This window comes from Rattus norvegicus, chromosome 1 (genome assembly GCF_021556685.1).
Source record: "Rattus norvegicus strain SHRSP/BbbUtx chromosome 1, alternate assembly SHRSP_T2T, whole genome shotgun sequence".
Lineage (NCBI taxonomy): Eukaryota > Metazoa > Chordata > Mammalia > Rodentia > Muridae > Rattus > Rattus norvegicus.
In genome coordinates, this window is record NC_141534.1 from 98926598 (window position 1) to 98953891 (window position 27294).

At 45.8% G+C, this 27294-nt stretch overlaps 2 long non-coding RNA genes across 2 annotated transcripts; both read left to right on the forward strand.

The window, feature by feature from the left end:
- The first annotated feature begins 1331 nt into the window (after positions 1 to 1331).
- On the forward strand, positions 1332 to 6342 carry LOC148007327 (uncharacterized). The gene is made up of 4 exons (XR_015646324.1): positions 1332 to 1556; positions 4210 to 4288; positions 4989 to 5201; positions 5526 to 6342. It is a non-coding gene; the product is annotated as an uncharacterized LOC148007327 (long non-coding RNA).
- A 3532-nt stretch (positions 6343 to 9874) lies between these two features.
- Positions 9875 to 13051, forward strand: LOC102555648 (uncharacterized). Its single transcript, XR_015646325.1, has 4 exons — positions 9875 to 10673; positions 10971 to 11118; positions 11555 to 12684; positions 12785 to 13051. It is a non-coding gene; the product is annotated as an uncharacterized LOC102555648 (long non-coding RNA).
- The last annotated feature ends 14243 nt before the right edge of the window (positions 13052 to 27294 follow it).

Below are 27294 nucleotides of genomic sequence, written 5' to 3' on the forward strand. Positions count from 1 at the left end.
CATACGTGCTCACATTTCCAACGAAATAATTCTGCTCCCGTGGGATTTTTTTTGGGAAGACAGTTTTTGTTCTGTTTTGTTTTACAATTCCATGTGGATTTTGTCTGCGTGTGTATCTTTGGGCACACCTGCCACAGTGCATGTGTAGAGGCCAGAGGCCAGACTGTGGAAATGGTTGTATCACTCCACTGTGTGGGTCTTTTTTTTTTTCTTTTTTTTCCGGAGCTGGGGACCGAACCCAGGGCCTTGCCCTTTCTAGGCAAGCGCTCTACCGCTGAGCTAAATCCCCAACCCCCCACTGTGTGGGTCTTAATGGATTGAATTCAGGTCCGGTCAGGTTGGGTGTAGCAGGTTGTCGTTAGCTGCTGAGCCACCTCAACGCCTTCGGAAAGTGTGTGTTTGTTTGTTTGTTTGTTTGTTTGTTTTAAGGTTAAAATTTTTAATTACATAAATGTATTTATTTAGTAGTGGCAGCTGGGTTCGTGTGCCACAAAGTGAGAGTGGAGGTCATAGGACAATTTTCAAGTCAGTTCTCTCCTGCCACTCAGTGCGTCTCTGTTCAAACTCTGGTAGTCATGCTTAGCAGCAAGCTCCTTTATCCCTATGCCATCCCATCAGCCCTTTTTATGGTTTTGTTTTGTTTTGTTTTAAAAAAACAGGATCTCAACTAACTAATGATCCTCTTGAAATTCTGATCTCCCTGCCTCCACCTCCCAGATGAGCCTCTCTGTATACCAGTATACCAGTATGCAGGGATAGGGAGAGGGGTAGGGAGGGGAGGGAGGAGGGAGAGGGAGGAGCAAAGAGGGAGAGAGGGAGAGGGGGAGAGAGAGGAGGGGGGAGAGGGAGGGAGGGGGAGGAAAAGGAGAGACGGAGGGAGGGAGGGGCACCTGGGTGTTTTTACTTAGGATTAGAATTTTAAATAAGAGCCACCCAAGCTAAGCACTTAGCAAATCATCACTACTACTTAGGGCACCTGAAAATGGATGCTGGGATCCCAGCGGACTCACATCCTGTGCCAGAGCAGCGAGTTCTTTAACCACGGTGCCATCACTCCAGCCCGAATTATTATTACTTTTTAAAGGGCCCATCGATCTAAAACTTGTCCGAACAAGAGCTCTCAGGAAGCACCCGGGAATTGAGCGTGTTCTCTTGCTCACGGACGGGTTTAGTAGCTGCTACGCCTACTTCCAAAAACTCCCGTGAGACCTGCCAGGATGCCCTCCTCCTACGGGGAGGATGGAAGGACCGGGCCTTGAGCCAAGGAAGCGCCAGCTGGGTAGGAAATCCCCACCTGTGATTACTGGGGTATTCATTAATCCAGGATTGTTGGGAGAAAAAGAAGAAACCGAAGCTGGTTTTGACACAGAATTCTGCTAGAATCACATGAGGTCCGCAGATGCCAAATCCTGTTAAAGAGTCTAGGGTAAATCTGCAGCGTGCTCAGTTCCACCCACCCCCACGCCCACTCCCACACACCCACCCCCGCATCGGATGTAGCCAAAGCCGCAGCTTGGAGAGCTCAGCTCTGCCCCCCTGGGATAAGGAAGAAGAGGGTAAGGGTTGTTTTTGATTACAGGTTTCTATGGTAACTGGGACTAGCAACAGAGGGGTTTGGGCATAGCAACTGCAGACTCAGCTAGCTTTGGGACACTCAAAGCCTGAGTTCGCCTAAATAATCCGCGGGGGATAAGGAAACGCTGTCCTTAAGGGGAATCCATGATGAAAATTAGTTTTGGATTCCTCGGGGATAAGAACTACATCTGGGTAGCTACGTTCGGTCTATTCTTGTCTTGTTTTTCCCCAGGTTGCTTTTCTTCTTCTGAAACCTTTCTTCTCAATCCCATAATAAAAGAAAATACAGCTGACACTCGAGAAACCCAGGTTTGAATGGTGTGGACCTACTAAGTGTGGATTTAGGTAGTGGTTATTGGAGATTTTTGTCAACTTCAAAACATTAAGAAAAAAAAGATAGGCTATAGATAAATAAAATATTTGCTGGGGACATGATGTTTTATCATTTACTACCGTAAAATATATGCAGAGGCTATAATAAGCTACAGTTGATCAAAATGGACTCTTGCAGATGCTACGCATGACTGCACAACGCCATTTGCAACCTCGAGAAATGTAAACAACCACACAGATGCGGCATTAAATCATAATTGCATAAATTAACTGTAGTACATAGTACATACTGTACTGCTTTAATAATGTCCTAGCCTGTTGCTGTGGGAAATTTTTCGTGCAGCTTTTTTTTTTTTTAATGTGCGAGGGGCTAGCGCCTAGAACTCCCAGGTAATCCCTTAGCTAAGAACGTCAGCTGTTGATGTTTCTTTAGCCATAAAAACTGGCTTTATTGTCACTGCTGTTGAGATGGAGTCTCAGGGGCCCAGGCTGGCTTTGAACTCTCAGTATAGCTGTGGATGACCTTAAATTTCCAATCCTCCTGTCTCTGCCCAGCGCTTTGACTCCACGTGAGTGCTGCCACACTCAGCTTTATGTGATGCTGGGCATCAATCGAACCTGGGGTTTCATGGATTCTGGGTAAGCCCTTTGCCAATTAAGCTGTATCTCCAGCCCAGACAGTGTGGTCTTTGAGGAGGGATTTTGCAAGCTGCTAACAGTAGTGTTAATTAGAAGTGCTCTCGGTGGGGTTGGGGATTTAGCTCAGTGGTAGAGCGCTTGCCTAGCAAGCGCAAGGCCCTGGGTTCGGTCCCCAGCTCCGAAAAAAAAAAAGAAAAGAAAAAAAGAAAAGAAATGCTCTTGGTAGCTTGAATCTGTGTTCCTGACAACAGGGACATTTGTATTGTCCTGACTATGGTCTTTCGTTTGCTTTTTAATCGGATGTAGACCCTCAATAGACTGATTTGAAGCTATTTATTTATTTTTGAATTTTTTTTCCCGGAGCTGAGGACCGAACTCAGGGCCTTGCACTTGCTAGGCAAGCACTCTACCACTGAGCTAAATCCCCAACCCCTCTATTTATTTATTTTTAATTAATTTGTTTTAATTAACTCATTTGGAGAGGAAAATTGCACCACTCCCGAAAGTCACATGCTAAGTACAGGATCAAGGAACATCTTTTTCTCCTTCTTTTGAGACAGGGTCTGTGGACTGGCCTGGAACCCACTCTGTAGACCAGGTTAGCCTCAAACTCACAGAGCCTGCCTCTGCCTCTGAGTGCTGGGCTTGTGCCACTACAGCCTTGCTCTCCTACTATCAAATTGTTTAACATAATTATCATATGCATGAGGGGCGCGGTCAGAGATCAGCGCTCAACTGGGTTCTCTCCTCCCACCTTCATGTGGGCTCCAGGATTGAGTTCAAGACTGCAGACCTGCTGGAAAGTGTGCTTTTACCTGCTGAACCAAACTGTCACTAAACCCTCCTGCCTGCTTCCCCTGAGTGCTGGGATTACAGGCATGCACCACCACGCCTCCCTCAACACTGTGTTCATAAATTCTGCCTCTGTGGGGATGGGGTGGGGGTTGTGTAAGTGGCGAAAGAGCTCATTGTCATTACTCCGTGGAAACCCACTGTATCAGTATGCTCAAATTCATCACCCCACTCCCCTGCTGTGGGCATTTGGTTTGCCTTCATCTTAGGTTACTATGACAACCTCAGTGCACATCCCTGTACATGTCTCTGGATGTGCACCTCTCTATGGCATTTTATACCTAGGAATGGGATACCTGGACCAAAGGGTGTGCGTGTCTATTCGGTGGGCAGTATTGCCCAGCCGTTTCCCACAGAGTGACTCCATCAGGCCCTGCAGATCTGTGAGGTGGTATTTGCAGGTCTGTGAGGTGGTATTTGCAGGTCTGTGAGGTGGTAGTTGATCACGTTCTGCAGGAAATCATGCTCCCCCTTCACACCTCCAGTCTTGAAGGTCCAGCCCAGGTACCAAGAAATGTGACTACGGGACCAGGACTAGTGCTTCAGACCTGTAATTGCAGAGCTGCAGCAGGAGGTGGAAAGTTTATGGCCTGCCTGGGCTGCAGAGAGAGTTCAAGGCCCTTCTGGCTGACTCAGTGAGACAGTCTGGAAATCAAAAGGAGAAGACAAGTGGGGTCATATCTGAGCGGTACCTAGCATTTGTGACACCCCTAGTCCAATCCCTTAAACAAAACAGAGCAGAGCGATCAGCAAAGTCAGTGGGACTGGTGTGAAGATAGGGTTTAAAGTGTGTTTTACATTTTTTTTCAGGGGCAGGGACACCTATGTCAGAGCATGCAGGTGGGAGTCAGAGGACAACTCGAAGGGGTCCATTCTCTCCTTCTGCCATGTGAGTCCCAGGGATGGAACACAGGTCACCCGGCCTGGCAGCAATTGCCTTTGTCACATCATTGATAAACAATAGCAGTTTTATTTCTTTTTCAGTCCTTACACCTTGAGTGCATGCATGCATGTGTATGTATGTATGTTCACGTGTATGCAGGTACCTGTGTGTGTGCATGCATCTGTATATATGCATGTTCATGTAAATGCTGGTACCTGTGTGTGTGCATGCATGTTCACGTGTATGCAGGTACCTGTGTGTGCATGCATGTTCACGTGTATGCAGGTACCTGTGTGTGCATGCATGTTCATGTGTATGCAGGTACCTGTGTGTGCATGCATGTTCATGTGTATGCAGGTACTTGTGTATGTGCATGCATGTTCATGTGTATGCAGGTACTTGTGTGTGTGCATGCATGTTCATGTGTATGCAGGTACTTGTGTGTGTGCATGCATGTTCATGTGTATGCATGTTCGTGTATATGCAGGTACTTGTGTGTGTGCATGCATACATGTTTGTATGCATGTTCATATGTATGCAGGTACCTGTGTTGTGTATGTGCATGAATGTCTGTGTATGTGTGTTCATGTGTATGCAGGTACCTGTGTGTGTGTGCATGTGGAGGGCAAAAGTTGATCATGGGTAGTAGTCCTCAGGTGTCATCTACCGAGGGGTTTTGTTTTGTTTTGTTTTGTTTTCCTGACAGAGACTCTCATTGGCCTGGAACTTACCAGAAAGCTTCAGGAGGCCACCTGCCGCCACCTCTGCAGCCTGTGGTTGCAAGCATGAGCAACCACGTGTTTTTGTTTTAAATACCAGTTTCGGAGATTGAATTGAAGACCTAAGGCTTGCCCACAAGCATTTACCAACTGAACTGTCACCTACGACACCCTGCCTTTTAGAGACAAGGTCTTGCCAGGTAGCTCAGGTTGGCCTTTGACTTGCAGTAACCCTCCTGCCTCAGCTTCCTCCAGGTCAGAACCACAGGCTTGCACTACCCTTTTCTTTCTTTCCTTGCCATTGCCTAGATCCACTGGTGCAACTGTTAATCAGTATATTTTTCTTACACATTTTCTCCAGGTTGCCAATGCAAGTCCCACCCCTCCTCTCATTTGTAGGTATTTTAGGCATCCTACAAGCTTGCATTCAGTTTTAGTTTGGGAGAAAAATTTTTCCTGCTTGCTTCTCACTTGTGTTGAGAAAACACTGACTGAAAGGAACTTGAATTTTATTTGGCTTCCAGGTCACAGTTCATCATCGGGGGACACCAAGGCAAGAACTCAAGGCAAGAAGCTGCAGGCAGAGCCTGAAGCAGAAGCCATGGAGGAACACTGCTTACTGACTTGGTTTCCATGGCTCACCTATGTTATGTAGGCCAGACTCACCTGCCCACGGAGGGTTGAACCCTCCTCCTTTAATTAGCAGTCAAGAAAAATCACCCGAGATTACCTATAGTCCATGCTGACGGAACCACTTCCTCAACTGAAGTTCCCTCTTCCCAGGTCTGTCTAGCTGATGTCTGAAGCTGACAGAAAGCTTACCACAAATGAGTGCTGTGTTTTTTTATTGTACACGCTTCTGCTGCATCCACTGAGGTAACCATATGATTTTCCCTTTATTACGTTATTCTGGGAACTGATCATTTGTTTAAAATACCAGTGGTGGCACATGCCTTTAATCTCAACACTTAGGAAGCTGGGGCAGGAAGACTGATGAAAGTTCAAGGCCAGCCTAGGACACATCATGTGACCCTGACTCAAAACAAACAAACAAAAAAGACTATCCAACTGAGGTAACCCTTTTAGGGGATAAAGGTCATTCTGTCTTCCTATACCAGTCGGGAAGTGTTCCCCCTGTTAGCAGTTCCTGGAAAAACAAATATTTACTGTCCTTGACTGTTCAGTGGTATCCACTGCTAGGACTTGGCGTATCATTTCTAGGAAGAGATGCAGAGGTGACATTATTTAGGTTTTGCTTGCTTTTAATAGATTGTAGGGTTTTTTATTTTACTAGATTGTATTTTAACCTTCCAATTTATAAGCATAAAAATATTCATAGGCTCCTTGTTTATGATGCCTTCCGTGTGTGTGTGTGTGTGTGTGTGTGTGTGTGTGTGTGTGTGTGAATGTGTGCATGTGAATGTGTGTGAGTATGTGTAAGAGAGGGTGTGTGAATGTGTGCCTATGTGTGTGTAGTTTTCTATTTTTCAGACAGGACCTTACTAGTCCTAGCTGGTTTGGAGCTCACTATGTAGAACAGGCTGGCCTAGAATTCACTGAGATCCGCGTGCCTCTCTGCCTCTCAAGTACTGGGATCAAAGACCTGAGCCTCCCTGGCTGGCTCATACGTTTTTCATCCACTCATTGAATTGCTCTTGCTGAATACCCAGGTTCAGTTCTTAGCACCCGCGTGGTGGCAGGATCACAATTGCCAGTAACTCCAGTTCCGGGAGGCAGTGGGATCCAAAACCCTCTTCTGGCTTCCAGGAGTTCCTGTGGTGCACATAAACAAATGCCCTCTCTCTTCCTCTCTCTCGGTTGCGCACACACACACACACACACACACACACACACACACAAAAATAAATGAATAAACAAACCTCAAGATGTGTCTTAGAATTTTAAGGTCATAATATGAGTCATTTATAATTAATTGAGTGAGCTCTTGCAAGATGATTTAGAGTAGATTTAAGTAGATTTGAGTATTTTATCCTAATTCCACACTCCGCTAAGGCCCCTGGCACTACCCACTCCCTTCTAAGTTGGCTCAATTTACGGCTCCCTCGGTCTCTGACTCAATTGCTCCTGGGGGCTTTGGATACCGAGCCAGGAGCACTGAGCGGATGGACTAAGAGCTGGGAAATTAAAAACTTCCCAGAGTTGCGCCCCATCAATTAATTAGTGGCCATAGTTGTCAGATGCATATCACAGTTTCTGTTCTCTTCCTGTGGGGTTAACTCTCAGCCGCACGCTCTACGCTGGCTCCGAGTTTCTGAGCAGGGAGAAGCTCTGCTGACTCTCGGTGAAACTTTTTTGAAGCCTGCACTCTGGTTTTGCAGACTCAGCACTGACTCTCCCACTCCCTTCCCTTCCTCGCTCCCTCAGAATGAACCATCAGGGTTAGCTTCAAGAATACACAGCTTCAGCTCTGGGTTCGCTTCTTGGTAAAGTTCTTCAGCCCACTTTGTGAAAATCTATCTTAGTTTTATACAGTCAGCGTTTGCTTAGAGACTCTGTAGACCAGGCTGTCCTCGAGTTCACAGAGATCCATTTGCCTCAGCCTCCTGAGTGCAGGGACTAAAGGCATGCACCACCATGCCCAGTTGTTTATTCCTTAACTCTGGGATCATTTTTCTCTTACTTGAATTAACTGCTTTAAACACTGCTTTTGCCTTCTGTGGGCGGTGCACGAGTAGCTAACACCTCCAGTTACAGGCTGTCTAAACATTGTCTAAACACTCCACCCTCCTCCTCCTCTTCCTCCTCCTCTTCCTCCTCTCCCTCTTCTTCCTTCTCCTCCTCCTCTTCCTCCTCTTCTTCTTCCTTCTCCTCCTCCTCCTCTTCCTCCTCTTCCTCTTTCTCCTCCTCCTCCTTCCCTTCCTCCTCCTCTTTCTCCTCCTCCTCCTCTTCTTCCTCCTCCTCTTCCTCCTCTCCCTCTTCTTCCTTCTCCTCCTCCTCCTCTTCCTCCTCTTCTTCTTCCTTCTCCTCCTCCTCCTCTTCCTCCTCTTCCTCCTTCTCCTCCTCCTCCTCTTCCTCCTCCTTCTCCTCCTCTTCCTCTTCCTCCTCCTCTTCTTCCTCCTCCTCCTCCTTCTCCTCCTTCTCCTCCTCCACTTCCTTTCCTCCTTCCTTCCTCCTCCTCCTTCCCTTTCTCTTCCCCCTCCTTCCTCCTCCTCTTCTTCTTCCTCCTCCTCTTCCTCCTCCTCCTTCTCTTCCTCCTTTTTTGTAGACCTGGCGGGTCTCCAGTCCCCTGCCTCTGCCTCCTGAGTGCTGGGATTACAGGTGTATGCCACTATCCCCATCTTTCTTCACCCTTATCTCTGAAGCTTCCTTTCACTGGATGTGGAGCTCTAGGTTGGTAACTAGTTTTTTTTTTTTTTTTTAGCTGATTGAGGATATTGTCTTCCTGATGTGGTGAGACACACCAATTCAAGGCTCCCCTGGTTTATGTAGGGAAACCCTGTCCTGGCCCCAGGACAAAGAAGACACAGGAGGGCCTTGGATATGAACTTCAAGGGGACAGCAGGGATAAGGAGTTTATTAGAGCAGTTATTAATGTCACAGACAGATGGACAGACAGATGGATGGACAGACAGACAGACAAAAAAGCATGGCAGGAATTCTCAACAGAGTTCAGGCTCCAGTACCAGATAATAGATAACATGGTGGGGAGTTCAGACCCCAGCAATACAGAGAAAGTTTGGAAGAGAAGAATCAGGCCCACAGAGCAGAGCCCTTCTGGCCCTCTGAGGAAGGGGGTTTCAGAGTACATGTCTGTAGCTGTGCTCTCTGATTCCATGGCAGATGGCTGGGAAGGGGTAGGGAGCAGGATCACTGTCCAGCCGTGCTCTGACGTGAACTCACTTCCCAGCTGAGAGACGCCAGCACCAGAAGTCTGTGAACTACAGAGTCAGTGTCTTAGCAAGGTGCCGGCTAGTGTGTGAGAAGGGCGGGGCTGCCTCAGGTACAGGGTTCTGAGGTCTGCTCTTGCAGTGTCCTGTGTTCTCTCTTCCTAGTTTCTGTTCGCTCCAGGACAAACTCAGCTGTTAATCTTATTACAGCTTTTGAAGACTGTGTGCTTTTCCCCCTAGGTCTTTTGAGATCTCTCCCTGTTTACTGGTGAAATTATCCTTCCAGCTATTTTTTGGACAGCTAATCAATTTAACAATTGTTTATTAAACCAGGTTTGGTGGCACAAGCCTTTAATGCCAGCACTTGGGAGGCAGAGGCAGGAGGCTCTGTGAGTTCAAGGACAGCCTGGTCTATATCGTGAGTCCTAGGCCAGTCAGGGCTACACAGTGAGAACTTGTCTCCAACAAAACCAAACTTTTAAATCTCTGTCATATTGTACTAGAGTCCTTAAAAAATGTGTGTGCACACATGTGTGTATAAACAGATTAATTATAAGGAAACAGGTCACGTGACAACGGGTGCCTAAGAGACCCAAATTTAGAAGGGTTTATGATATAAGGTTCAGTTTGGGGCAGGAAAGATGGCTCCGTGGTTAAGCACACTGACTGTTCTAGATCCAGAGGTCCTGAGTTCAATTCCCAGCAACCACATGGTGGCTCAAAACCATCTGTAATGGGATCCAATGCCCACTTCTGGAGTGTCTTAGAAAAGCAACTGTGTACTTACATACATAAATAAATCTTTTTAAAAAAGTTTCAGTTTGGGGTTGGGGATTTAGCTCAGTGGTAGAGCACTTGCCTAGCTCCGAAAAAAAAGAAAAAAGAAAAAAAAAAGTTTCAGTTTGGGTTCCAAAGACAGGAGGCCAGTGCCTTTCATAGAGATAACCACTTCCCTACAATTTGCAACATCATTATTTAACATGGTTTAAAATTTATCTTTATGTTTAAATTGTGTGTGTGTGTAGTGTGTGTGTGTGTATGTGTGTGTATGTGTGTGTGAGTGTGTGTGAGTGAGTATGTGTATGTGGGGGGGGGAGTGTGTGTGTGTGTGTATGTGTGTGTATGAGTGCATGTGAGTGTGAGTGTATGTGTATGTGTGTATGTATATCTGTGTATGTCTGTGCGTGTGTATGTGTGTGTATGTGTGTGTATGTGTGTGTGAGTGTGTATTTGTGAGTGTGTATGTGTGTGTGGTGTGTGTGGTATGTGTATGTGTGTGCATGTGCATGTGTGCATGTGCGTGTGTGTATATGTGTGTGTGTAGTGTGTGTGTATGTGTGTGTGAATGTGTGTGGGAGTGTGTGTATGTGAGTGCGTGTGTATGTGTGTGTATGTGTGTATATGTGTGAGAGTGTGTGAGTGTGAGTGTGTGTGAGTGTATGTGTATATGTGTATGTATATCTGTGTATGTCTGTGTGTGTATGTGTGTGTATGTGCGTGTGAGTGTGTGAGTGTTTGTGAGTGTGTATGTGTGTGTGAGTGTGTGAGTGTATGTGTATGTGTGTGCATGTGCGTGTGTATGTGTGTGTGTGAGTGTGTGAGTGTTTGTGAGTGTGTATGTGTGTGAGTATTTGTGAGTGTGTATGTGTGTGTGCGTGTATGTGTGTGTGTGTGTGTGTGTGTGTGTGTAGGTGCCCATGAGTGCAGTGCCTGCCAAGGCCAGAAGAAGATGCTACTCTCCTGCAGCTGGAGTTACAGGGAGCCCACATGGGTGCTGGAAATTGAACTTGGGTCCCCTGGAGGAGCAACAAGCCCTCTTAACTGGTGAGCAGTCTCTCTATCCCCAATAATTTCATCCTTCGTGGCTGAATAAAGCTGTCTTGCTTTGTCTGGCTTTGTCTCTCCGTCCATCTCTCGATGGAGTGTCTCTGCTTCCATGTTGCTGAGGGTGGTAAATGGTGCCTCAGTAAACACGCTCTGCCCTGACACCACATACAGCTTTGCTTCTGTTAGTGTTTGTCGGTCAAACAGAATCGTGTGCGACATATTTGGTTTTTACTTCTGCATAATAAATTCACCCAAACTTCACAGTTTACATGAAAATATTTATTATTTTCACAGCGTCTGTGGCTCGGGATTCCACATGTGGTTGGAAACATCCCTTAAGGCTTCAGGCATGGCAGCTGAAGTCATCCTGAGTTTGTTCAACATCTGCTAAGCTCACCATTAGGAGGATGGTAAAGAGTTCACCTCACTTTGGAAGTTACCTGTGAGTACAGGAGAAAAGGTGCTGAAGAGCAAGAAGGGGTGGGGAGAGAGGAGGGGAGAGGAGAGGGTGGTACAGAGAGAGGCAGGGAGGGGAGAGGGGTTTACAGAAAGAGGGGAGAGGAGAGGAGAGAGGGGTACATAGAGGGGAGGGGAGGGGACAGAGAGAGGGAAAACGTGTAGAGATTCTGAGAACAGATTCTCCCAACAACCTGGAGTTGCTGAGACTACCCTACTTTAAATTGGCTGGAGAAATGCATATTTATCATAATTGATAGTGCATAGTTAACGCAGTCTGTTAATGATTGACTTTAAGACTGTTGTAAAACATGAAAAAGTAGGATCAAGTATAGTTACGAGAGAAGAAAGGGCAATGTTTTACAAGTTATTCTATAATTCAGCTTTCTCTGTCTTCTTTCTCTAAAAATGTGTGAGGCCAGACATAGAAAAAAAAATCCTGAAATTACCTTGGAAATACGAAAGACCCCCAAATGGCCAAAGTGATCTTAAGCATACGTCACAGTGCCAGATTTCACATCGCGCTGCAGGGCCACAGTGACACAAGCAACCCGATGCTGGCACGTGCACAGACATGTGGACCAATGGAGCAGAACAGCAGGCAGAGATAAAGCACATGGCTGTGTGCACCGGAAGCTCAGCGACGATGCCCAAAGCATGCCTCGGAGAAAGGACAGCTTCTGCTCAGATGGTGCTGGAAAAGTCAGACCCCCAGCTCTTGCTCAGCAGAAAAGCCAGCCCAGGATCCGTCAAAGGCAGCGGTGTCAAACTTAACGGTTTCAAAAAACCATCACGGGGAACATACCTCAAGACACAGGCATAGGCTTTCAGACTAGGACTTGGGTGGCCCAGGAGATAATAGCCAGCATTGACAGTCACACGAGATAAAAACCCACATAGCAAAGGGAACGATTTCTCGATCACTGCACCCCACAAGGCTGCTCAGGACTTCCTTGGAGTCTGTGAGTTTCTTCAGATTTACTTTCCTATACTCTTTTTTTTTTTTTTTTTTTCAGAGCTGGGGACCGAACCCAGGGCCTTGCGCTTGCAAGGCAAGTGCTCTACCACTGAGCTAAATCCTCAACCCCTCTTCAGATTTACTTTAACTACACACACTTTCTGTTTCTTGTGAGTCAGTAAGGTCAGCAAGTAAGATACCGATGAGCACCAATTAGCTAAGTTGTTCCTTGACAGGATGAGACGGAAGGGACCTCAGGAAGGCCATCTGGACAGGCCTTGTGCAAATGGTGTATGCTACAATGTCACCTATTAAGGCACTGAATGGGAGGCCTGGAGTGAATGTTCGGTGATTGAGAGCACTGTTTGCTCTTTCAGAAACTGGGGTTCAATTCCTAGCACCCACCCAGCAGTTCATGACCCAGGCCCTAGGGGTTAAGCACCAGGTATTCATGTGGTACATAGGCTTTGTCTTAGAGTTACTGTGGCTGAAACTCTTGACCAAAAGCAGCTTAGGGAGGAAATGACTTACTTGCCTTATACTTCTATGTCCATGTTCATCACTGAAGGAAGTCAGGGCAGGAACTCAAGAAAGGTAGGAACCTGGAGGCAGGAGCTGATGCAGAAACCATGGCGGGGAGGGGTGCTGCTTACTGACTTGCTCCTCATGGCTTGCTTGGTCTGTTTTCTTATAGAACCCAGGACCACCAGCCCAGTGATGGTACCACCCACAACGAGCAGAGTCCTTCTCTCTCCCGTAAATCAAGAAAATGCCCTACAGGCTTCCCTATGGTCTGAACTTATGGAGGCATTTTTTTTTTCTTTCAAATGAGGCTCCCTCCTCTCTAATGACTCTAGCTTGTGTCAAGTTCACATAAAACTAGCCACCATGACATATATGGTGGCTTAACGACCATACACATACAATAAAATAAAAAGAATTTAAAAAAAAAAGAAAGAAATTGAATGCATGACCAGGCATGGTGGCACACACTTGTAATCCAAGTATCTGGCAGGAGGATCATGAGTTCAAGGCTTGTCTGGGCTATGTAGTGCCACGTGTTTCAAAACCATAACAAAGAAGAAGGGAGGAGGAGGAGAAGGAGGGGTAAAGAGGAGGGATGAGGAGTGGGGGGAAGAGAGGAGGAAGGATAGGACTTGGATCCATGCTCTACTCTTTAAAAAAAACAAGAGGAGGCTGGAGTGATGGCTCAGCTGTTAAGAGGATCTTCAACTTTTGCAAAGGGTCCTAGTTTGGTTCCCAGTACCCATGTCTAACGGTTCTCAACTGTGTGGAACTCCACCTCCAGATTTGGCGCCCTCTTGTGGCTTGCTGGGATGTGCACATGCACACACACACACAGGTATACCTAATTAAATAAGTCTTTACAACAAAACTTTAAAGGCAGATACATTTTTTTTCTTTTCTTTTTTTCAGAGCTGGGGACTGAACCCAGGGCCTTGCGCTTGCTAGGCAAGTGCTCTACCACTGAGCCAAATCCCCAACCCCAGGCAGATACATTTATTATGATCCTATAGATACCATCAAAACCCCCTTTAAGCACCCTGTTCAACATGTTAAGCACATTCATGACATTCAATGTACAGGATGACTTTGTAGCTTTTCCCCCTGTTTTAAAATGGAAACTGGGCCCAGTGAACACCAGCTCTCCCTCCTCCCAACCCAGCATGCATCTCTCTAGTCGCTGATTCTATGAAAGTGACCCTTTTAGGAAACTCCCAGGTACAGGCATGGCCTTGTCGAAGCTTGTTCATTTCACTAGCTCAATGTCCTCAGATTTCCTCCACATGACAGCAACACCAGACTTTTCTTCCCACTGGGTGGTAGTACATGCCTGTGACTTCAACACTCGGGAGGCTGAGGCAGGAGGATTGAAGGTTGGAGGCCAGCCTTGGGTGAAACCAAATCACAGACAAATAAGTAGAAAGTATTCCCTTTTCGAAGCTTACTAGTGTGATGTAGTAGGCAACTCCTTCGTTTTTAGTTTATCCACTGTCAGCGAACACTTGAGTTGCTTATGATGTCTGGCTTCTGTAAGTAAGGTTGCTTTGAACAAGCATGTAGAAAATCGTCTTTGAGACCTTGCTTCCAATTCTCTTGGATATATGCCCTGAATTACAGTTACCAGATCATATGAAAATGAGGAATCTAATGTTGATGGTGCCATAGAAGCCAGAGACCTCGAACTAGACTCATTGTAATGGACATTTGCAAGTGAAGTTGTGTAGACAGAGGAGTGCGTTGTGGGACACACTGAGACATGTTACGGCACCCACAACGAGATGTTTTTCTATGGTTTGTTTTGCTTGGTTTGTTTTATCTGTTCATGTGGTTTTTATGTGTTGGGGGAGGGTTGCAAGGGCAGATATGAGGGGACAGGGGGATGAGTGGGACTGGAGTACATGTTGTGAAACTCGCAAAGAATCTACAAAAAAGGGCTGGAGAGATGGCTCAGCGGTTAAGAGCACTGACTGCTCTTCCAGAGATCCTGAGTTCAATTCCCAGCAACCACATGGTGGCTCACAACCATCTGTAAAGAGATCTGATGCCCTCTTCTGGTGTGTCTGAAGACAGCTGCAGTGTATTAATATACATTAAATAAATAGACTTAAACAAAGAATCAACAAAAAAATTAAAAAATTATTTCATTTATGTACGTGCACACCCGTGTGTGTGTGTGTGTGTGTGTGTGTGTGTGTGTGTGTGTGAATACATGCGTGTATGTGCATGACTGTGGAGATCACAAAGAGGTATTGATCTCCTGGAGGTATAGTTGCAATCAGTTGTGAGTCGTCCAACATAGTTGCCTGAAACCAGACCTGGGTCCTTGGAAATATGTGTGTGTGTGTGTGTGTGTGTGTGTGTGTGTGTGTGTGTGTGTGTGTGTGTACGCATGCACGCACGCACTCTTACTCACTAAGCTATCTCCCCAGCCCCTGGGAATTCTATTTTTAACTTTTGAGGAACTATTGTAGCTTTTCCCAGGCTGGGGGCATCATTTTACATTCTCACCAATACTGTGTGAATGCCCCCAATTCTCTACACCCTTGCCAACACTTCCTTCTCTACAAAAAAAGAAACCATTGTATGGCTACCTTGGTTATGCAGACCAGGACAGTTCAAGGCTTGCCGGTGATTTGCAAAGTGTAAATTCATAAAAAGCAGCAGAAGCCAGGTTTGGTGGCACATACCTAAAACCTCCAAGCATTTGGAAGACACGGGGGGGGGGGGGGGAGACAAGTTCAAGCTCAGTTTGGTTGAGCAGAGTGAGTTCTGGGCTAGTCTGGGGCTACATAAGGAGTCCCTGTCTTTTTTTTTTTTTTTTTTTTTTTGGTTCTTTTTTTTTTTTCCAGAGCTGGGGACCGAACCCAGGGCCTTGTGCTTCCTAGGTAAGCGCTCTACCACTGAGCTAAATCCCCAGCCCCAGGAGTCCCTGTCTTAAAGGGGAAATGCATAGTGCGGAGAGTGAAGCACAACCACATTGCAAAGGCCCTTGCAGGAGAAGGTCACATGCCAGTTAGCAGCCGCTAACCCAACAGAGCCAGCAGCAAGCTATGGCCACTGAGATGAGGGAAGTATGGTAGGACACCCTCCCAGCCCCCCTAAAGAAAGCCAACTGCGCCTTGCCACTGTTCTTTACCACAGGAATGCAGAGAAAAGGCTGGCAGAGCGCAAAGAGGAACCAGCGCTATTAAAAGAATGGAGGAATTAGCTCCGAGTCAAGTTCCGAGGGATGGCTAGGGTCATCTGTTTCCCTCTCTCTACGGATGCCCACAAGGGAATGTGATGGTGTCTCAAGCAAAATATACTAGGCACGGAGCAAAGCCTCTTTGGAAGGGGAGTCTGAGTTCAATACTAGACCCAAACCATCAATACTAAGCTATATATGATATGGGCTAGCTAGACCTGAACCCCAGGAAGTGTTACTTTTGGACCCCTCTGTGCTGAAAGTAGTTTGTCTTATTGGAGGGAAAGGTCATTCTCTCTACAGATCCATTGAGTAGCAACAAGAAACTCAGGCTCTGCCTTCTTGTGTGTGTGTGTGTGTGTGTGTGTGTGTGTGTGTGTGTGTGTGTGGTTAGTTTTTGTTGTAAAAATATAAAAAATAAAAAAGTATGGTTGTCTTTTATCCCCACTAGGTCCAGCACCACAGTGCCCCAAACTATCTGACATTCCAACTCCGTGGCAGCCCAGACCAGCCGCCCCACACTCCACTTCTCTTAAATCTACACATGAAAGAGCACACAACACTATAACCTTTGACCCAATTGATAAGATATAATTGCCCACCTAAACATACAAAGCCCAGTACCATCCATCCCTTAAGAACTTTAACAACCTGTAAATACACAGAGCGGAATCTTAACGCCTGGCTTCTCTCCCTCTCCCTCCTGTCTCTTCTTTTTCGTTCCAGTCTCCTCCTCTTCCTTCAAACTTTTCTCCCGCCCATCCTTCCTTCTCGTCCAATGACAGGCCTCCTTCTATCTTGTACCTGCCTCACCTGCGACATCATCCCACAGTTAGGTGTAATGGTGTGGGCCTGTTGTTTCAGCTTCTTGGGAGGTAAGGCAGGAGGATCACAAGTTTGAGATCTACCTGAGCAACAGCGTAAGTTCTAGGTCAGCTTAAGAAACTTAGTGTGTCAAAATGAAAATAAAAACTATAGGGTTAAGCACTTATCCCCAATACTGAATATGTATATGTATGTGCATGTATATGCTGTATATGTATGTGTATGTGATATATATGATATATGTATACATACACGTACATATACACGTATATGTATATATGTTCAGGTAGGCCAAATATTTTCTAGTTCCCCATTTATTTCAGTGAAGGATCAAACTGAAACAAGGTCATCCCCTCCCCTTTCTAAGGTGGTTTAAATGTGAAGTGTCCTCCACAGGCATTGAGGGCTTAGTTGGCACTGACTGGCCCATCTGAGGACTCTGACTTAATAAATGGATGCATTGAGCAATGGATCAATTCACAATTTAATGACCTCGTTTGGAGGTTATGGGACCTGCCTAAAGTCGGCCAGTTGTGGAGAATGGAGAAATAGAACATGGGCCACCCAGGGAGGAGCAGATGTAGAGGCTGGTTTTATTAGCTAATTGGAAAGGAGCAGATTGGAATGCAGACACGCTCCAGGCTCATAGGTGTCACTGTGAGAAACCACCTGGGGGACGAACAGCTGGCAAGGTTGCCTGCTGAAGAACAGTGTTCCACGAGGCACCGTGCACCGGGGCACAAGATACAAGTTTAGAATTGATCAGCCAAGGGATTACTATTTGAAGCCCTGGGGAGAGAGTGGGAGCCCATACCTTTATCCCCAGTACTCAGGATCCAGGGACAAGTGGATCTCTGTGAATTCAAGGTCCAGCCTGGTCTACCTAATAGTGAAGTCTAGGCCAGGGCTACATAGAAAGAGAGGGGTGGGGGAAGCAAAAGCCATGGAAAGATGCTGCGATTTGGATACTGTTTGAGCACACGCCCTCCACCCCACCCCCCAAAGCTCAGGCCCAGGAGCTTGCTTCGTGTATGGAGATGTTGGGAGATGGTATCTTGTGGAAGGTGGTTAACTCACTCTTAAGAGGGTGTCAACCAGGGTGAGATTAATGAAGTTTTCAAAGAGGATCTGTTCCCCCAAAGCTTAAGTTGTTAAGAAACAAATATATGCACAACAAGCCACCACCACCGCCACCATTACCACTACCAACAAATTACCCCACCACCATCAAAATCATCAACTCCACCACCACTGCCACCACCATCGTCCTCACCATCACCACCATAAACACCACCATTACTACTACCAACAAATAACACCACCACCATCACTGTCACCAACAAACCACCATCACCACAACCACCACCATCACCATCATCACCACCACCACTGCCACCTTTGTTATATTATTCTACATGAAGTCTTCACCACAGGCCAAATAGATGGGATTGTCAAGATTTGAACTTCCAGTCTACAAAACTCTGTGTGTGTGTGTGTGGGGGGGGAACCCAAACACCTCTTTTCTTTATAAACTACCCAGCCTCAGGTATTTTGTCACAGGAACAGAAAACAGACAAATGAAATAGAGAGGTTAACTAAGATGAGAATCTAAGAGAGGAGGATCTGATAAAGGGGCTGAGAAGCAATAGGTTGAAGGAAAAGAGAAGAAAGTCCACAAGGAAGAGTCTCAGTGTTGCCTGGAGGGAAAGGAGGTGGGGCCTGGGAGGAGGCTATTGGATTTGTAAACACAATGATCCTCTCACCAAGAGCTGTTGTTGGACTAAGATGCAAATATCCGTGGTGGGAGCAAGATGCTAGGCTTCCGTCACAAACCTGGTCCTGAGGGAGTAGTCGGGAAGGTGAGCCTGGTGTGGAGGCTCACACTGATAACCCTAATCCTTAGGAAGCTGATGCAGGAGCATTGCTGTGAGCTGGAGGCCAGCCTGGCCGTCACAGTGAGTTCTGGGCCAGTCTGCTCTAGGGATGGGATCCTGTCTCAAACAAGAAATGAACAAAACCTCGAGTTAAGTAGAACGGGTGTGAGAGAGAGATTGCAGATGTGTTTTCGTTTGTTTTGTTTTGTTTTGTTTTGTTTTGTTTAAACCGAGAGACCTTTCCACAGGGGTCAGTGCTGATGGGTGGTGCATGGAGAGGCTGAGAGAAAGTGGAGAGATCGTGAAGAAGCGGCCTGGCCTCAGGGAGGGTGGGTCACTATCCTTGCCCCAACAGTGGAGAGAAAAGAGAGCACTGGGGATGTTGCTCCCTGGTGGAACTCTTGTCTAGTGTGAGCGCCTTCCATTTCATCCCTAGAATGACAAGGAAAATGAGCGAAGGAAAGGTGTGTGGGTGATGATGAGAGGAGAGAGAGAGAGAGAGAGAGAGAGAGAGAGAGGTATTACCCACAAGGCAGTGAGATTCCCATTAGCATCAGATCTCTCCTTGGACATAGACTGATATTAGAAGTTGGAGTGCTGTACAGTTAGTCCTGCAAGTTACTCCCTATGTGAACCCTGAGGCTTCTGCCAAATCCATCCAGCCCTCAGCTAGAAAGCACACAACAAAGACATTTCCAGTTATCCAAAGACATAAAACTGAGGTCGGATGGGACCCCAGTCAAAAAATGACTCTTCGAGAAAGATGACTGACATTGAGACAGTACAGGAAACTGAGTGTGCGTGCACATGCATGTGTGCTTACAATTGAGCCTAGATTGTTGATGGCTTTTTGACTTAAAAATAAAGTTTTGATTTGGAGGCTGGGGAGATGGATTGGTGATTGTGGTGGTTTGAATAGGCTTGGCCCACAGGGAATGGCACTACTAGGAGGTGTGGCCTTATTCGAGTAGGTGTGGCCTTTTTAGGAAGTATGTTACTGTCGGGGTGGACTTTGAAGTCTCCCATGCCTAAGCCCTGTCCAATGTGGAATCAGAGCTGCCTCCTTCAGATCAAGATAGAACTCTTAGCTCCTTCTCCAGCACCATGACTGGCCCATATGCTGCCATGGATTCAAACTCTGAAACTGTAATCCAGACCCAATTAAATATTTTCCTTCATAAGAGTTGCCTTGGCCATGTGTCTCTTCAGAGCGGTGAATCCCTAGCTAAGACAGTGATTAAGCTGAGTTCCCAATATCCATCTCAGTCAGCGCACAGCCTCCTGTGACTCCAACATCATATCCGAGGACATCTAGATTCATGTGCTAGCACATACATACGTGTAGCTAAAAAATAAATCTCTACTTTTTAATTGTAATATAATATTTGTACATGTTTACGGGGTACAGGCTGGCTATTTTTTTTAAAATACAGTTTGAAAGCCAAGTTTAAATGATGTAAGCACCAGAGATGGGAAAAAGTCAGGGAAGCGAACACCACTAAGTTCTTTATCTTGTTCAAGGGAGGACATAGAGGTCAAACGCCTCTTAGGGCTGACAGACAATTGTCTTAAAATTGTGACTATAAGAGGAGGGCATGGAAAATTTGTAAGTCTGTGCATTCATTTTTTAAAAGCATCTCAGAAATATTTGAGGTTTTTTTCTCAGTGTGTGTGTGTGTGTGTGTGTGTATACACATGCATGCATGTGGGTGTGGTTATGCGTGCGCATGGATGCGTGCATGTGTGTGTTACCTACATCTATGTATGTGCACCACATGCATGCCTGCTGCCTGAGCTCAGAAGACAGCATCGGTTTCCCTGAAAATGGGGTTATGGATGGCTGTGAGTTTCCATGTGTGGTACTGGGAACCAAACCTAAGTCCTCTGGAAACATAACAAATGTTCCTAATCCCACCAGCCCCAAATTCTATATATTCTAATTCCTACAGGAAGTCAATGAAGAAAGCTGTCCTTGATGGTTTTATATCAACTTGACACAGCTAGAGCCAACTGAGGACGGAACCTCAATTGAGAAAAACGCCTCCAGAAGATCAGGCTGGAGGCAAACCTGCAGGGCATTTACTTAATTAGTGATTGATGGGAGAGGGCTCCGCCCATTATAGGTGGTGCCACCCCTGGGCTGGCGGCCCTGGGGTCTATAAGAAAGCAGACTGAGCAATCCAGGAAGCAGCACCCTCTATGGCCTCTGCATCAGCTCCTGCCTCCAGGTTCCTGTCCTGTTTGAGTTCCTGTCTGACTTCCTTTAGTGATGAACAGTGATATGGAGGTCAGTCCCTCCTCCTCAGCTTGCTTTTTTGGTCATGGCGTTTCATTGCAGCAATGGTAATGCTAAGACAAAAAGTCTCACTCTTTTAAAGCAGGTAAAAGTGTTTTAAGTGTAAAAAGATGTATGGGAGGCTGGTCTAGGAAGGTTGCAGGTTCAAGGACAGCCTGGGCTACCTTGTCTCAGACATTCAAAATAAGTTAATAAATAAACAAACATATTTCTAGCTAGAAATAAAAATAGAAACATCATAAGATAGCATAAATAAACTCAGACATACCTCACTGAGAAGAATAGAAGGGTGAGTTAGTAATAAAATGTAATAAATGATTTGGCCAGGCAGTGTTCTTTTCTTTTCCTACCTATTAACTGGAAGGTATTTTTGTTGTTCTTGCTAAATATTTGTTTTTATTTTATACGTGTGAGTGAGTCCTGAATGAATTTATACATACCATGTATATACCTGGTGCCCCCAAGACCAGAAGAAGGTGGCTGATCACCCGAAGCTGGAGTTGCAGGCAGCTGTGAGTCTTGTGTAAGGTGAATGCTGGGTCCTCTGCAAGAGCAGCCAGTGCTCTTAACCTCTACACCTTCTCTGTAGCCCATAATACCCTGAATGTACCGGGTCTTGTCTGATCTCAAAGCCAAGCAGGCCTAGTTAGTGCTTGGATGGGAGTCTCATTCATGTCAAGGAAGACTGATGCTGGGTCTCTGCATATCACCTGGGCTTCCTTGCAACATGGCGGCTGTGTTCCTCGGGCACGCGTTCCAGAAGAAGAGCCATGTGGCAGCTGTCAGTCACACAGCCTCAAACATAGATTCATGAAGTGGTATGCAAAACAATGATCGTCTACAGAGTCATAGTTGAGGTTTTATTGCTGTGAAGAGAGTCCATGACCAAGGCAACCTTTATAAAAAGAAAATAAAAACTTCATGGGGGCTGGCTTACAGTTCAGAGGTTCAGTCCCGTTACTGTCGTGTTAGGAAGCACGGCAGCCTGCAAGCAGACATGGTGCTGGAGAAGGTGAGTTCTGCATCTGGATCAGCAGGCAGCAAGAAATGAAGTGACACAGTTCTTCCAACAATGCTACACCAATTCCAACAAAGGCCACACCTCCTAATTTGCCATTGACTGAGCCTATGGGGGCTCTATTTTCTTTCAAACCACCATCTACAGCAATAGGATTTTTGTTTTTCATACTCTGGGGACTAAGCCTAGGACCTTACAATGCTAAGCCTGTATTTTCTTCCAGCCCTTGGTGGCATTTTTTTTTCCCTTTCCCCAGACAGAGCATTGCTACTCCTGCTTCTCTCAAGAGCTGAGATCCATGTACTTGGCACTTGCACCCAGCCAACTGGCTTGAAAGCATCACCAAGCATGATACGTCATTAATAATCCTCTAATAAGTTTCACAACTTTCTTCCATTCCATCTCTATTAGAAACACAACCAAGAAGGTCAGCTTCTTGCTATTTCCAAAAAGTAGAGGGCTGGAGAGATGGCTGGGTGGTTAAGAGCACTGTCTGTGCTTCCAGAGGACCCTGGTTTGATTCCCAGCACTCACATGACAGCTCGCAGCTGTCTGTCACTCCAGTTCCAGGGGATTGGACGCCCCCTTCTGGCCTCCTCAAGCCCTGCACCGTGCTGCACTTAAACCAGGAAAAACACTCAAATACAAATAAGACCTTTGAAATAAAAGGATACAAAAATATACTGGACACTGTGAGAAGGATGATGCAGGGTGAAAACATTAGGTAATCTCCTATTTATTAATCTTATAGGTAACTAGAAAAAAAGGAGGTTTAAGGCAATAAAAAATAGATACTTGAAGAACCTTGACTGTGATGTTGTTTGCACAGGAGACAGGGAAGGCTAGGTCTTCACCACAGGTGGCGCGTGCACGCCATATCACTTGGCAGGTGTGTGGCAATATATTGCCTTATGGAGGATAATTGCAGTCTCCATTAAATTTTAACCCCCCTACCCTTTGACCCAACAACTTCACCAGTAACTAGTCAAGTGACAGACTGCAATTCAATACTGTCCAGGGTCTGGAAGAAAAGGGATTTGGATTCTCTTCCTTTCTTTCTTTTTTTTTTTTTAATTTCCTCTGTTGCTGCTGCTGCTATCATTACTGTTTTTTTTTGGGGGGGGGGTTCAGACTTAGAACTGGAACCCAGAATTGCACATGCACACACTCCTGAACCACACTTCCCATCTTCTGTGCACTGTGTGTTTGCTTGCTTGAGGCCCAGGCTGCCCTTGAACGCACTATGTAGCTGAGGGACATCTTGGACGTCCGATTTTCTTGCCTCTACCTTCCAAGTGCTGGGGTTAGAGGCCTACAGAACCTTGTCTGGTTTCTATACTACTTTATTATTTTTTTTAATTGATGAGTCAGAGGAAGGGATAGAGACCGGGGAGGGGAGAGGTGGCATGGAGGATGAGTTAGAACAAAGTAGGAGATGAGTGTGTTGAAATGCCACAATGAAACCCTTTACTTTGCATACTAGCTTGATAAATGAGTAAAAAAAAAGTAACCAAGGATGGTCAAAACACAAAGTAACACTGAAAAATGCAAGCAGAGACCAATACATGTGGCAGGAGCTCCTTTGCTTCTTTAAGCTACAAAGTTACACCATGTGTCTACATTTTGTTTACACACACACACACATGATATGTTCAGCTACACTTATGATAGTGGCTGCCTCTTAGTACTCCCGTAGGATAGAAGTTTGGGGTAAAGAAATAAATAGATATACCATTTTTATAACATTTATATGATAGTTTGTCTTCTACATGCTAGTACACTTTGAATGCCTTTCGTCAAAAGTATGTATTTAGTTAGTTGTTTATTTATTAATTTACAGGCTTGTGTGTGTGCCTTGTGCATGCAGGGGTCGTCAGAGGCCAGAAGAGGATGCTGGATTCCCTAGAACTGGAGTTCCAGGGCAGCTGGGAGTCACATGGGCTCTGTGAATGCAACCTCAGGTCCTCTGCCACAGCATTACATCTTCTTAACTGCTGAAATATCTCTTCAGGCTTCACTCTGAGTTTATTTAAAATAAAATACATATGTGAGCTATAAACTTTAAAAATTAAAAAGGCTGGGCTTGTAGCTCTGGTAGAGCACAGGACTAGCATGCCTGAGGCCCTGGGAGCAATCAACACACAACACACACAATAAAGAATGAATCAAAATAAGATGAGCTTTATTGTTTATTTTAGTTTGGGGGAAATTTTTTGTTTTTTTGCTTTTTGCATTCTGGAGATTGAACACAGAGTTTGTACATGCTACACAGGTCCTCTACCACTGAACCACACCCCCCGCCCCTCACTGGGGGATTCTAGGCAGGGGCTTTACCACTGAGCCACGCCCCCAGCCCCTCACTGGGGGATTCTAGGCAGGGACTCTACCACTGAGCCACACCCCCAGCCCCTCACTGGGGGATTCTAGGCAGGGGCTCCACCAGTGAGCCACGCCCCCAGCCCCTCACTGGGGGATTCTAGGCGGGGCTCTACCATTGAGGCACACTCTGAGCCTTTCTTTTCTATTTTTAAGGCCCTCTAGTGATTTTATTTTTTTTTCTTATTTTTATCTGTAGAATTTCTTCTTGATCTTTTTAAAATTTATTTTCTCTGACTATTTTCTGTTCTTTTATTTTAGCCAACCATCTCATCACACTCTCAACCCTAGCTGTGTCAGTCACATTGGAGTTAGTCTCTGTTCATTTGCCTTCCCTATGAATGGCTAGTGTTTCATGGTTTTTAGTGTGGTGATGCCGCATCCCAGATATTATGGATGAGACACCATTGAAGTTACTATGTTCTCCTGAAAAACACTCGTTTCCCTTTTTAGCGTACACTTAATTTGACTGAGTTCAAAGTGTCACAGGTTTCAGACTATTCCTTCCGACTTGGCTGGCTGCAAGGTATCTGCTTTAGGACTGTGGACTTCACAGGAGTGAACTAGCCAGCAGAGTGGCTGGTTCATTCCTACACAGAGCTGACTTCTTGGCCCATTTGCATCCACTTTTAGGATCTCCTTCCTTGCTTTATTTGATAACAAGGATCACTGTTAACTAATCTTTTTCATCAAGCAAATAGCACAGCACATTCTTCTATCACACTTTTAACTTCCTCATCTGGTGCAGGCGGGGCTCATCTCCAGGCAAAGCACATTTAAAAAGAAAGAAACTTACATTGCTATGTGTCCTTCTTCCAGAGGTCAGCTTCCCTTCTGCAGCTGCCTGCTCTTATAAACTCTCCATAGTCTTCGGGTAGTTGATTTGTAGTTACTGGTCCAGAGTTTGGATTTTTGGTAACTGGTTCTAAAGGGGTCTGTGCCCAATGCATGTGTGTGTGCACAAGTGTTTATGGTGTGCCTGAGTGTGTGTGGGTGGGCATGCATGTGCGTATGTGTGTGTGCATGTGTGTGTGTGTTTTTCAGTGTGTGTGTGCGCACATGAGTGAATGTCTGTATGTATGCATATGTGTATATGTGTTGCAGTGCGTGTGCACATGTGCTTGTGCGAATGTGTGTATGCATGCATGTGTGTGTGTGTGTCTTTTTTTTCTGGTTCTTTTTTTTCGGAGCTGGGGACCGAACCCAGGGCCTTGCGCTTCCTAGGCAAGCGCTCTACCACTGAGCTAAATCCCCAACCCCGTGTGTGTGTGTGTGTGTCTTAGTGTAGGTGAGCATGCATGTTTGTATTTATGTGTTTCAGTGTGTGTGTATGTGTGTGCATGTGTGTGCACATGTGTGTATGTGTGTGACTGAGTGTGTGTGTGTGGGTATGCATGTGCATATGTATGTGTGTATGTGTTTTTCAGTGTGTGTGTGCACATGTGCAAGTGTCTGTATATGTGCATGTGTGTATATGTGCTTCAGTGTGTGTGCACATGTGCTTGTGCAAATGTGTGTATGTGTGTATGTGTATGTCTTAGTGTAGGTGAGCATGCATTTGTGTATTTATGTGTGTTTCAGTGTGTGTGTGTCTGTGTGTCTGTGTGACAAGATATCCTGCTGTAGCTGGTCAGAGGATTTTGATTCCGTTTGACACTCATCTAGGAGTAAGACACAAGTGTTACTACGTAGTTCAAGCTGCTCTTGAACTCACAGTCACACTGGCTCGTCTTACCTTCTAAGCACTGGGATTCCAGGCATATGCCATCACAGCGTGCTTTAAGAGAGAATTTAGAACTTCCCACACTTGCCGTTTTATTTTCCTTGCTGACACAGCTAATCTTCAGTGTTTATGTAAGAGCTATGAATGGCTTATTTATTTAATCCTTGCAGCTCTCTGCAGAAGAAGGTGCATTATCCCCATTTGAAAGACGAGGAAACGAAGCAAGAGAGGCAGACGGCCTGCCAAACTCCCTGTGTACAAGTGGCATTTAAGCCGGCCAGCCGCTGTCTGCACTGCTCTCTTCTTCCTAAACCTGGTTCTGAGAAGTGGCTCATAAAAAGGGCCAGGTGTCAGGATCAAGGTGGTAGCTCAGAGCAGGAAGTGCAGGAGTCATCTGTGACTTTGAACTTGGCCAGGTCCTCATTAGTCATCCAAACCGGAGGTTTACCCCTGGAATATGAACAGAACGCTGGCTGGCCGGGCTTGGGGGTGGGGTAGGGAAGAAAGGGGAGAGGAATTATTCAGCCAAAACCAGAACCAACAGCATCCATATCACCTACAGAAGAGACAAGTATTATGGGATGCTAGGTATTGACCATAGCTTTAGGAAGAAAGATAATTACAATAGCCACGGCGTGGGAGACCAGCTGAGTGTCATGGCTCTCACTAGATGAGAGGTTGTCAATCTTACATTCCATGCCTCCTTTGAAGGACACTATCCATGTTCGGAGATGAGACTCAGGAGATGAAAATGTTCCCAGACTTTGGAAGTGTGGAAGCTCATGTTGTCAGGAGGTCCAAGAATGCGGTCAGCATCCACTCAGGGGAAGGTCCCTGTCGCTAAGCCACTAGGCAGATTCCAGTGACCTATTTACCTTCTAGTAATTTCTCCCAGATAAACAAGAAGACCAGAACAATCTCATCCTACGAGGTTCACCTGCAAGCGTCTTTCATTCAAGAAAACACTGAACTCCAGAAGCACGCCACTGTTTTTTTTTTTAATTTTTTTTAATTTTTTTATTATTTATTTATTTATCATAGTACACTATGGCTGTCTTCAGACACACCAGAAGAGGGCGTCAGATCTCATTACAGATGGTTGTGAGCCACCATGTGGTTGCTGGGATTTGAACTCAGGACCTCTGGAAGAGCAGTCAGTGCTCTTAACCGCTGAGCCATGTCTCCAGCCCCACGCCACTGTTTAATGGGGAATATGACACACTCTGGTTTCCCCTTAACCGTTACTGCACCTCGGGTGAGATTAAAAACTAATGTTTTTCAGCAAGATTGCATTTCGAATGAATGCAAGGTGTATCTTCTAACCAGATATATCTTTAACTGGATGCTAAAATATGCTTGGTGAAACTCAGTTTCCCAGTGTCA